Consider the following 13,504-nt stretch of genomic DNA (forward strand, 5'->3'; position numbering starts at 1 on the left):
CTGGCCTTGAGCTGGAGCTTCACAGAGATGTCTACATTTCTAAGATAAGAGAAGTTACCAATTGGGCTCCATGGTAGTAGCTGGCAGGGGGAGGAGAGAAAAGGGAGAAGGTATTGTCTTCTCAGGTATTGTCTTTGAAGGGTTAACTTGCCCAGAACAGTGAAAGAAAAAGCTGCTTTTATGTAAAATTCTGCGGAGTGTGAACTTCTGAGCCCCTCCCCTTAAATGCTGGGTATAAAACTCTGAAACTACCTAAACTCGGGGTTCAGGGGATTGATTTATTACAGCAAAAGCTGTGCCCTCTGAACTTGGCTGCAGCCAAATAAAACTATTTCCTGCTAACTTTGGTGCCTTGCCTCATCTGTCCCTACAATAAAACCACTCTACAGTCCCTAGACTGCACAGTCACAGTCAGAGGGTGAAAACAATCACAACGGGCAGTTGGAGATGCAGTACGCCAGATCATCTGCATCAAAGCTTGTGATTGTCTTTCCATGCTGCAAAAAAAGCAGCCAGAACAGCAGCTTGCAAAAACATGCAGATTTTGAAAAATGAGCCATTTTTCCTTCCTTTTGTCTTCCTAAAAAGATCCATTTAATGAGGTCCATATAAAACCCTCATACAGAAACCAATTTTCCTGGGTCACAGGCCTTCATTCAAAATGAAGGGTATTTTTTGTTTCTCCATGTCATCATGTTTAATAAAGCTCCTGTCACCAACAGCTCCCTTGGAGCACCTGTACATGGAGGGCTTGATGACACGTGTCTAGGGCCCCAGTGACAGCACAATCCCATTCCCTGACTCTTCTCAGGAATGTCACACTAGAATTCTGAAATGTTTCTGTGGTCAGATTGCAAAGGCCTGATCAGAAATGGAAGTGCAAAGCTGCGGTGGATCCCGGGGCCTACACACATTGTGCACGGATTGTAGCCCCAGGTGCTGACAGTGGTCTGGGCTCATTACCATACTGATGGTGTCCCCCAAGTCTGGTACCTGCTTGAGCCTCCCTTCCATGTCCCCTAGCAGCGACTCCTTCTAGCCATACTCTGCAGGAAAGTTTATTCCCACCAGCCAATGCCAGACCTGCAAAACCCATGTGTTAAATGATAGACACAGGGACAAGTAAACACCAAAGGGATATCCTACAGAAAAGACAGCAACAGCCAGGTGTTGGGAGCATCTGTACTCCCAGCTGCTCAGGAGGCCAAGGCAAGAGGATCGCAAGTTCAAAGTCAGCCTCAGCAACTTAGTGAGGCCCTAATCAATTCAATGAGACTCTGTCTCTAAATAAAAAAATAAAGAAGAAAAGGGATGAGGATGTGGATCAGTGGTTGAGTGCCTCTGGGTTCAATTCCCAGTAGAAAAAAAAAAGAAATAAAAAGAAGAAGCACTTTGCTAAACCACTTGAAGGCAGCATCCTAACACATTTCCAAGCCCTGGTAGGCATCCTATCCACACGCTGTGACTGCTCAGGACAGGCAGTGTTAGGAGAACAGGAGCCTAGAACAGCTGCCCCCACCCACATGCCTCCATATGTCAACCTGACATGTGGATCCAGGGTCCACCTTGGGACACACAATACATTTACTGATCACATCTATTTACTGATCACATCTATTTTCTAGAGAAGTTCCCTGGCCTTATATTTTCTGATGTTGCCCATTTTGGAAAGTTCAGGCCATTCTGTAGACTGTCTCTTGATCCAGTTGACTCAGTTTTCCCATAATTACAATAGGTTTGGTTGAGATGCTACTAAGTCAAGCCACATAAAAATGCACTCTGTGTAGGTCAGGTGTGGCATCACTTCATGCCTGACCAAGTGGCCTATGAGACCTGCTGGTGCCATCAGGGCTGACAGAGAGGTTGGCCCTTGGTTAAGGCTGGTCTGCCAGATTTCTTCACTGTGAAAGTCATCTTTCCTCCTCCATAAAGGCATCTTCAGTGGGACACTGGAAATTTGTGCTCTCTTGGCACTGCCACCCATCTCAGGATTCCTGGGTGATACCTGCCTGCATCAGCTACTGCACCTTGGTTACAGAGTGACAGTTTTTATTGCAATTATTTCTTCTATATTTCTCAGGTACATTCTTTAATAAAAGAATAAAAAGTTTTTTCTTTCTCTTTTTCTTCTGTAAGTATGTTTATCAATGAATTTTAATCAATTCCTATCATTTTACATTTTAATAATCAAATTGTACCAGATTTGACTAATGTAAGCATCTTCAACAATTTTCTGGGAAAATACGTAATAACTTTAGACTTACAAAAACACTGCAGAGATAGTCAAGATAATTTCTATGTTCTCTTAACCCCATTTCTGCCATCATGAACATGACCACAACTTAGCTGTCAAAAGTGAAAAGCTAGCAATGACAGACCACCATGGCAACCACAGACTTCACATGGAGTCCTCTTGGCCATCTGAGGAGGAGTCTGGATCACCACATGTGTTTAACTCTATCCCTGTGATGGCCCTGCAGCCTCAGCACTTCCTGACATTCCAGCACAAGGAGCTCTTGGCCCACCTGTGCATCTCCTGCTGACTAATGGAGGTGGCTCTTCTTCCAGGAATAGCATTGTGTGGTGGGAAACGGCAGTTAGAAGACATGAATGCACCATGTGGGGTGGAACATTCCTGAAATCCCAGCTACTCAGGAAGCTGAGGCAGAAGGGTCACAAGTTCCAGGCCATCCTGGGCAACTTAGCAAGACTCTGCCTCAAATTAAAAAAATAAAAAGGGCTGGGGATGTATCTCTGTGATAAAGTTCTCATGGGTCAGTCTCCAGTACAAAAAAGAAAGGAAAAAAGGCATGATGTGATGTGGGTGTGCTCAGGTCCCAGGGCGTCATTATTTCTGTAGTGTTCATGGTCCCAGGATGCCTTTGCCACAGGATTCTTGATGGACAGAGCTGGCAACTATCTAAACCATGAGTTTCTACTGCTATCTCTAGCTCCTTCCATACCACAGAGCTCTTCTCTCCCTTACTTGTATCTCCCTTCTCCCAGTGACACAGACTTCCAACAATACCAACAACATGTTCATCTCCCCAGACCTCAGTAACTTTACTTGTAAAACAGTAATAACAGCAGCAACTACCTCAAAATAGATGTTTAAATAATTTAATTTTTAAAAAAAATCATTACTAATGCACTTAGAATCATTCTTTCTTGTCAGTGGCTCCACGGCTACCTTTCACTCATGCTTAATACCTAGGGATTATACCACTTAGAATTCCGGAATAATATTTAGTAATCCAATTACATTTTCCTGGGATTTCAGTCTGTTGGTATCAAACTTCACAAGGCAGTTGGGGGAGGCTTTTTTTTTGTGTCCTTGATTGAAATGAACAACCCTCTGGCCCTGTGGACACCCTAGTCCATACAGTTGGGGTACCCCTGCCTCATGTCACAATGATTCCTGCCCCAACTCTGTGAGAAGACCACGAGCAGGTTCTACAGTCTCCCTGGAAGACTGTGTCTGAAGGGGAACAACCTTCCACTTCTAGGACAGGGAATAAGGTAACTAGGCTGGAGACCAGGACTGGGGTGGGCAGGACCTCCTTTCTCTACTTCCTCTCACAGCAGCCCTTTAGGGACTCAGGCTCCCAGATCCCATAGGGTCTCAGTCATCTTCTCCAGCACTGGGGTGCCTCTGTGGAATCCTCCCCATGTCACTGGCAGTGAGGGATGAGTCCATCCTGTCAAATGGCTTTGCTTAGCTGCTAGCTAAAGGTGCTTCCTATCATCTTGGACTTCTGTTTTCCATGCTACACAGCTGACTTGTAGCCTTAGACCTGAAGCAGAGACTGATGGTCCTCCTGGAAACTCCTGCCTCAGAGTGACTGCACCCCATTACACTGTAACACAGAGCCATCTACCCCCTGCCAGGCAAAGGGGCATTGTCCCTTCCTCAGAGTAGGGGTCAGGGCCCAAGGGAAGGCTCAGGAGGAGCCCAGGCCTCCAGGTTGAGGCACTGTTTGCCCTGTGCTTGGTGATTCCCCACCCTGGTGCTGTGGAGGCTCTGCAGCCTCAGGCAAAGCTCACCTGGATCTCCTCGGGGTATGTGAACAGGACAGTTGAGCCCTTCCAGAACATGCTCTTTTCTAACACTAAGCACAGCCAGGATATTTTGGTGGCCAGGACACCCTGGAGGACACTTGTCAGCAAGTTCTTCCTGGCTGTAGCTCCTGGGTGATCTGCCACATTCTGTGGGCACATGAGAGAAGGTTTACCAGAGTAAAGGTTTACTCCCCATATCCAAGCCACCTCCTAGCTCTGTCCTTGTTGGAAACCCATCTGACACAAGTACTGTGGTTCCCCAGGACCCTAAAAGCGGCAACATGGGAGAGGAGTGGAGAATGCATGGGTGTTACAGGTTCCCCAAGCAGATTCCACCTCACCAAGAGTCTCCGACAGCTGGGGTACACACAAGAACCCTCTGATTTCTCCAGATTGGGTGAGAACGTACCCATGAGCAGAGAGGTTCCACAGAACCCTGAGCCAGAGGACCATGCAAACTCCCAGCCCCAACTCCCTCAGGGATGTGAAGCAACCACTCTGCTGGCCTGAAGGCCAGCCTGTAAGGGTAAAAGAAATTGAAGTTAAAGTGTAAAAGACTGGGCATTGTAAAGTTTCTAAGCTGCAAAGCCTGAGTTAAAATGTAAAGGACCAGGCATTGTAAACCTGCTTCTAAACTGCAAAGCATGGGTTAAATTCCTGAGGCAGTTAAGACAATGCTCTACTGGCCATTTAGTTGATTTATAGCCTAGGACTCTGTGTATCTTGTCACGTAGGCATTCAAGGCCCAAACCAATCAGTTTAAATGTAACCCCCTCCTTAGGAATGACCTATCACTCCAGCCTGACCTGTTCCCGCCAATGTATATACTAATCAAGTCTAAGAATTGTTGTTTGACTTTCCCGCGGTGTATGGTGATTTGTTAAAGGAGACTGTGATGTATGTAAAGTCCCCGCCCTCCCCAAAAAAGTGTACTTAAGCATTGTTCAACCCCGGCTCAGGGCTCTGGGCTGCTCTGTCTTCTTGAGTGGGCACGGAGCCCCAGCATGCTGGAATTTCAATAAACCCCTTTTGCTGTTGCATGAGCTGCGGTCCCTTGGTGGTCTCTTTCTCCGACACTCCGCCGGACCCTTACAAGCCCAGTCCTCTTCCCTTGGGCACTCTGCAGGGACAGCCATTGTCTCTCTCTCCTTCTCACCTCTATCACCACACCTACAGAACCACCCCCCTTTCAGGGCCTCAAGGCCTCTGGTGACCGACCCTCCCTTGGCCCCTTTCTCTGCACTCCAGAGGTATCTGCCAGGGAGCACATGCAACTCCAATGTCAGGCCCCACTTTAGAGAGGCCTTTCCCGAGGCCCTGAGGGCAGCACAGCATGTGTTCTTACAGAGTCCACAAAACTTGGATCTGCTGCCTCCTGCCCACCTCGAGGTTCACTGAACTACCCCAAGGCCCTCTCCTGGGCAAAGCAACAAGGTAGCAAAGTAGATGCCATTCCTGCCATAAGAAACCAACTAGAGTGGAAGAGATGACCCATTCAGACAGCTGGGAAAAGCATGGTCCTCAGCCACAGTAAGTGCTGAGGTGGAGAAACACAAGGAACCTGGGAGGCATACCAACAACAGGAGAGGGGACGTGGGTTCCAGGCAGGGTGAACAGAACACAGGGAATGGGTGAGAGCAGGGCAGGACAGCACTGAGTGTCTTAAAGGAAAATAAGACGGGGTCATTGCATGATATCTCTGAACACCTTCTAGGATAATCTGGATGCCTCAGCAGGGTGTGCATATCCCTTGTGCAGGGCCTCAACATTCCACCAACTCCAAGAGTGACCCCAGCCACACACTGAGCAGAGGTGGTCAATAAACAAATTGCAGGAACAACCCTGAGGCTGAATAAGCAGCAGTGCCCTGAACTGTGCTCTGACCCTCATGACAGCCACTCAGCTGACCACACAACAAGAGGTTCCCACTTGCTCCAGTATGTTTTTGCTTTGGTCAATTTTAACATGGCAAAATTTTGTTTTTGCAGCACAGATAGAGTATTTGTGACCACAGATCTGGGACCCCAACCAACCATGAGGACACTTACATCTGTAGAAAAGTAAACCCTAAATAATAAAAAACTTCTGAAGCACCATTTATTGGGAGCTGGCACCAACCTGTTATGGATTAAATAGTACCACTCGGGAGAAAGTAGATACCTTACCAATAAAATTCATTCTTAGCACCTGTAATCCTTGCAGCACAAAAGGCTGAGGCATCTCCATCCCTAAAGTCACAGTTCTGATATGCAAAAAGATTAAAAAAAGAGTTGCCCAAAGATGCAACTCTCTTGTCACCCATAGCAGAAGCTCAGGACCCATAGTGGAGAAGCTGCATAGCAACGCAAAGCTCCTGATGCAGCAGCAGGAAAGCTGCTCTCAGATACAGGTGAGAGAACTGAGTGTTAAGGCCAGGGGCAGCAGATCTCCAGTGGCAGGAATAAGAGTGAGGTTCCTTCCGGACACAAGAGCGAGAATGACTGTGGCTGAGGGGCACAGGGGCCTGAGCAGGGCAGCAGGACATGGGCTCTGCTGCCATGGTGTGTTATGACATGAAGAGAAGAGCTTTGGTGGAAAGACAAGGCAGACACGTGTTTTTGGGGAGGGAAACAGGTGGTAGTTTTTTGTAAACAATAGAACCAAAGAAAAAGAAGGGGTGGTTTTCTTGGCGAGCCAGGGGCAAAGAGTAGCCTGCATACAATAGAACCCAGCATCTAGGAGGTATCAAATGAATACCTGACAGCTGACTCAACCACTCTGTCTCATCCAGGCATCCCAGAACTCCACAAGTTCCCTTCCAAATCAGGCTGTGTGAAATCTCGGACCTCTCCTGGGCATGACATTTGTTCCATAAATTTCACTCATCACCGGGGGTCTAAGTTCAACAACTCTGCAAATGACTTAAGCAGAGAAGGCAGGGATCTTGTAAAACCTCAGGTGTTTGGTGATCTTGCAGACAGCTTCATGGAGCTTCAGGCACACAAATAGGACTCTAATGAGGTCTTTTCAAGGATCCTACCCACCAGGAATCCAGAGACATCATTGAAGTCATTGGGAAATGAGAAAATAATACCAATTATCAATTACTAGTCCCTTCTCTTTAAAAGATCTATAAGTATGCCTGCACTCACAGCTTCTCAGAAGGCTGAGGCAGGAGGATGGCCAACTTCAAGTCCAGCCTCAGCAAATTAGCAAGACCCTATCTCAAAATAAGAAATAAAAAGGGCTGGGAGTGTGCTCAGTGGTAGAATGGGTTCAATCTCCAGTCCCACAAATAAACTAATTACTTAAAGTAAAATAAGTGACTACAAGTAAGGCATTTACTTGACCTCCTCCAGAAAATCATTGTAATAGGTCTTAAGGCTGTGACTAAGATAAAAAGGGAACAGTTCCTTTGTCTTAGCTCAGCAGTTGGAACTCTATCAAAAGCAAGTTAAAATATTTGCAAATACATTGCCTTATTCAAAAACTAGCAAGGGGTAAATATTTCTAATCATTAAAATATGATATAACTTAAGAAAAAATCAGAGAGATACAGGAGGGAGGGAGGAAGTGAGGGTATAGAAGAAGAGTGTGCACTGCACACAGAATTTCTTCCACCTGGTGTTTCACATTTACTGACAGCCTGGTGATATGAGAAAGGACCCTGCAAAGTCACAGGGGCTTGCCATGCAACCTGTGCTGTGCCCCATGTCTGTATACCCCAGGGGCTTGGAGGAGGGAGCACCAGCAGTCTTCAGAGAGGCTCCAGGAACATCAGGTCCCTGATGCACATTCCTGGTCTGCATTTCATGTGCTGTTCCTCCAGGTGGCAAAGGTCATGCACAGGTGTGGGAGTAAATGATTCTGCAAGGCCACGTTTGATTTTTGTTTTAAACTGGTCCAACTTACAAAAAAACATAGAACTAAATGTTAAAAAAAAATGCAGGACAGATACATTTGCACTATGACAATGATCATTTAAAAATACATGAAAACACAAAGGACAAATGGTTGGGTGGGAACGAAGCAAAATCTCAGCACTTAAGAGCTGTTACTTGCTTTTTTTTTTTTAAGTGCTGGGTACTGAACCCAGCACTTGCACATACTAGGTAAGTGCTCAACTCCTGAACTACATCCAAAGCCCTGGTCATTTCCTAAAAGAAAAAGAAAAAACCTGCATGGCTGGATTGGTAACTGCAGAGGACACTGGAGCACTTGATGGTGTATGACCCTCCCACTTTGACAAGAGGCAGCCCACACCACATAGGAGCCCGCACAGGGGGGCCGTACCAGCTGTTCTACTTACACATCCTGACAGATATCCGTAAGTTGTATCAGCATTTTGAAAACATTCCCAACATGCTAGGGCAGGAAAGAGAAAGGGAAATATGAAAAATTCAACCAGGAAACAGCTATCTGTGCCGAGAAGGGAGGAGGGCACAGGGACTCATCCTGTTCTCCCTCCATACAAGCCTTCAAGGCTCAAGGGCCAAATTTCATTTTCCACCACTGAAATGCATGCTGTAAATTTAAACCATTTTTTTTGGTTGGGGTTCTTTTCTTTTTTGAAACTGGTGTTCAAACCCAGGGCTTTGCTTATGTGAGGCAAGTGCTTTGCCACTGAGCTACATCCCAGCCTTTATACCATTCTCTTTTTTAAAAAATTAATTACTTTATTTATTCTAATTAGCTATATATGATAGTAGAATGCATTATGATTGATTGTACACAATTGCAGCACAATTTTCATTTCTCTGGTTGTACACGATGTACAGTTGCACCATATGTGCAGTCATACATGTACTTAGGGTAATGATGTCCATCTCATTCCACCATCTTTCCTTCCCCCATGTTCCCTTACCTCCACACCCTCCCCTTTGCCCAATCAAAGTTCTTCCATTTTTTTTCCATGCTCCTTCCACCTACTTATGGATCAATATCTACTTAACAGGGGGAACTTTCGGCCTTTGGTTTTTTTAGGATTGGCTTACTTCACTTAAGCATAACTCCTTCCATTTACTTGCAAATGCCATAATTTTATTCTCTTTTAATGCTGAGTAATATTCCATTATGTATATATACCACAGTTTCTTTATCCATTCATCTATTAGAGAGCATCTAAATTGATTCCACAGTTTAGCTACTGTGAATTGAGCTGCTATAAACATTGATGTGGCTGCGTCACTATAGTATGCTGATTTTAAGTCATTTGAGTATAGACGGAAGAGGGGGATAGCTGGGTCACATGGTAGTTCCTTTCTAAGTTTTCTAAGGAATCTCCATACTGCTTTCCAGATTGGTTGCACTAATTTGCAGCCCCACAGCAATGTATGAGTACGCCTTTCCCCCCACAACTTTGCCAACACTTACTGTTGTTTGTATTCTTGATAACTGTCATTCTGACTGGAGTGAGATAAAATCTTAGAGTAGTTTTGATTTGCATTTCTCTAAATACTAGAGATGTTGAACTTTTTATATATTAGTTGATTGATTGTACATGGATAACTGTGTTTGTGTGGGTTTATTTCTGTGTCTTGTATTCTGTACCATTGGTCTACATGTCTATTTTGGTGCCAATACCATGCTGTTTTTGTTACTATTGCTCTGTAGTATAGTTTAAAGTTTGGTATTGGGATGCCACCTCCTTCCCTCTTCTTGCTAAGGATTGCTTTAGCTATTTTGGGTTTCTTACTTTTGAAATTAATTTAATGATTGCTTTTTCTATTTCTATAAGGAATGACATTGGGATTTTAATTGGAATCACACTGAATCTGTATAGCTCTTTGAGTAAGTTGGCCATTTTGACAATATTAATTCTGTATATCCAGAAGCATGGAAGATCTTTCCATCTTCTAAGGACTTCTTTAATTTTTTTCTTTAGTGTTCTGTAGTTTTCATTGTAGAGGTCTTTCACCTCTTTTGTTAAATTGATTCCCAAGTCCTTATACCATTTTCTTTACCCAAAAAAGCATAAAAGGAAAGATAGCAACTATGAAACATCTGATGTTCACAGCCATAAATATGTTAACAGTCATAAATAACAAATGCCTACTATTCTTTTATGCTCTATTTACTAAACCAGAATCTACTTGGGGAAGTAGATTCTTGTGCTCTATTTACTAAACCTTAACCCTAAGAAATAATGACTTCTTCTTTCAGCAATTCTCTTATTATTATTTCTCCAAACTTCCCCCAACCTGCCCTTCAGGATAGAAGACCCACAAACACTCAATATTCAGCTTGTCACTTGCTTTTGCTAAGCAAGCACCTGACACCCTACTCCCAATTACAAACCTCCAAGTGTTGGTAAAAGATCTTCTGAAGCTCTTTCAGCCTGTAATGAGTCCCTAGAAAACAGTCCAGGATCAGAGCAGGGATGAGACTCAAGTATTCAGTGGAGTTTTCCATATAGGGAACCAGGCTTCCCAGAGGCAGCAAACTGAACCAGAATTAAAAGAGATGCTCATCCACAGACAGCAATTGCTTCCTGCTCTCCATGGTTCTTGAATGAAGAAACTGGAACAGAGATTAGGGCAGCAGTGAGAATGCTGAACAGACTCAAGACAAGGAAAAGCAAGGCTGGGAAGGTCCAGAAAGCTCATATTTTAAAGATGGTATTAATGCATTGTGGAAACAGACATACAGAGTGAATGAAATGAAAACTGAACAAAATAGCCAAGCATGTGGCACACTGTAATCCTAGCAACTCAGGAGGCTGAGACAGGAGGATCATAAATTCAAGGCCATTCTCAGTAACTTAGTGAGGCCCTGTCTCAAAATTAAAAAAAATAATAAGGGGCTAGGGATGTGGCTCAGTAGTTGAGCACCCCTGCTTTCAATCCCTGGCACCAAAAAAATAAAAATAAAATTTAAAAAATCATTTGGCTTTCATTTTAAAAAGTTCCAAAAATAGAGAAGAGATGAGAACAATTGAACCAATGTCTTATTTCCTAAAGACAGCAGGCTGACTCCTAGTGGATGAAGGTTGGGTGGGAGGGTGGGGATGGGGGTGGGAGGACAGGGCACTCCACACATGGCAGTTATCTGTGTGTGGAAATGAGTGCAGTGCTATTTTCATTTTTAATTCAGATTTGTTTTAAGTTTTATACTTACATTGGATTTAAAAAAAAATGTGGTGTTGGGGAGGCAACCCAGGGCCTCATCCATGCTAGGCAGCCCAGCACCCTACAATTTTTCTTGTGTAGTTATGCTTTCCACGTCTTCTTTGATGACCTTATTTAGAAGCATGCTGTTAAACATCCAGGCATGTAAGGATTTTCCAGAGAGCCATCTGATCAGCTGTGGTTAGGAACCTGTGCCTTAGGACTGCAGTACTTTCAGGATATTGAGAGTGGTCCAGCTCAGAATGCAGCCTGTCTTGCTGCATATGCCCACAGGCACACATGAGAAGGGCATGTGTCCTGCTGTGCTGAGTGCTGAAGCCCCTGGGTGCCACCTGGATCTGGCTAGTCTGCAGCTTTCTCCCCAACATCTGTACCATATTTCTTCTCCTGCCATTTGTTCCACCTGTCTCTGGAAAGGAGGCACAGAGCTCCTCAGAGCTATGGATCTGCCTGCTCCTCCTCTTGGGCTCTTGGTTTGGGATTGGATTTGATTCTCCACCCTGGAGTTTAGTCCTACTTTGTACCTTTGTTCTCTATTCCTCTGTGATCCTTCTCTGACTTTTTCTTTTTTGTGGTCTGGGATGGAACCCAGGACTTTGGCCAAGCTACATAAGTGCTCTGTCACTAAGCCCTAGCTCCAGCCCTGGCCCTGTTCTGGCTTTTGCATATTGCTTAGTATTCCAGTTTATCATTTATTTAGCTTGGAGTTTTGCATCTCTGGGTCCCCTTTCTCCTGCTGAAGCACAGTTCTCAGTGGGGTCAGGGGTGTTCAAGCCCCCCTTTTCCATCCAGGGGGGCTTGGCAATACCTAGAGACACATATGCCTTTAAGAAGTAGGGAGGGGGCAAGACCAGCAGCACCTTCCAGGTGGGGGCCAGGCACATTGCTTGAATCCTTTGGTGCACAGGATGGCCTCTACCACACAAAATGGCCTGGTCCCCAAAATACAACAGTGCTAAAGTCAGGAAATGATGCCAGAATTACATTAGACAGTGGTTTTTAAAAGTGAATTATTATTATTATTTTTTTGGTCATGGGGAGTGAACCTAGGTGCACTCAACCACTGAGCCACATCCATGGCCCTTTCTTAAATCTTATTTTGAGAAAGGGTCCCATTATGTTGCTCAGGCTGGCCTTGAACTTGTGATCCTCTTGACTTGGCCTCCCAAGTATCTGGGATTTCAGGAGTGTGGCACCACATCTGCATGGTTCATACAAGGAATGGAGAGACTTCAACATCAACAAGGGAGTGCAGCATCAGGGATGGGGACAGGCCAGCAACACACACAAGGAAGGTCAGTCCTCATGCAAGTGGGAAGTGGGACACAAACACCAAGGGCAGGTGGGCAGTGAAACTGCCTATGGAGGCCCAAGTGGAAGAGGCTGACAAGTGGGTGCTGTGTGCTCCCCACGCCCCCAGGGTCAGCTGGCTCATCCCTGTAGCAGGTAAGGGCTGTGAGGAGGCTACACTAAGGATGTTGAGGCTCTCACCTGGCACGTGCTTGGCATGTCCTTTTAGCAACCTGGCATCACCAGAGCCTTACTGTGGGAGGGCCTCCTGGCAGAGCCACAGGGACATGCACTGACACACCTGTCCAGATCAGCTTCCTTGTTTGTCCAGACAGTTTGACAGGTGTGACAGCCACCATGTGCCCTAGTTTCCCCATCTCCTAAGAGGGGCAGATATCCCTACATCACAGGGTCACCATGAAAATTACCCAGAGGGACAAAGCATGTCTAGAGTCATAGAAAGCTGTCTGGTTTAGCAGGGCACTGAAGCTCTGTCATCATGCAAAGAGGGTCTTCAGGGCCACCTACTGACAGTGCAGGGTGGGTGCAGGTGGGTGCTGGACCATTGTGGTAAGTGCCCTGCCTCCTCCCTTGTCCTGAGAAAGGTCCCTGCAGCTCCTTGTTCTCACCTTGCACCCTGCAAGGCGAGTGGAACCAGCTCTGCTCCAGCCCTGGGGTCAGCCTTTGTGGGCTCCTTCGACTTCTACCTCACGGCCACAGCAGATTGGAGGCCAGGCTGGAGAGCCTGTCAGAGCCAATGAGGTTTTTGGGGAAAGCTTTACCTCTGTTCTGAAGGGGCACCATTTGTCCCTTGAATGAAGCAGTGAGGCACAGAACTGTGGATGCCATTATGTGACCAAGGGGTGGGATGGTCCGGAGTACGAGAGACAGTGGTCAGGAGGGTAAGGAGGCAGTCATGCAGACAGAGCTGCATCTGGACTTCAGGGCTACCATGTGGGTGCCTAAATTGAGCCTTGCCTACAGTCTCAGAATTTATCTGTGATGTGAGCAATAAATTCCACTTAACCAGTTTGAATTGCATTTTTGGT

General features: G+C 45.6%; 1 pseudogene; it reads right to left on the reverse strand.

The window, feature by feature from the left end:
- Positions 1-428: 428 nt before the first annotated feature.
- The window catches only part of LOC124077231 (C2 domain-containing protein 2-like), a 39,660-nt pseudogene continuing 26,584 nt past the window's right edge, over positions 429-13,504 (reverse strand).

This window comes from Marmota monax, unplaced genomic scaffold (genome assembly GCF_021218885.2).
Source record: "Marmota monax isolate L192 unplaced genomic scaffold, Marmota_monax_Labrador192_F-V1.1 WCK01_AAM20220418_F8-fsc00293, whole genome shotgun sequence".
Lineage (NCBI taxonomy): Eukaryota > Metazoa > Chordata > Mammalia > Rodentia > Sciuridae > Marmota > Marmota monax.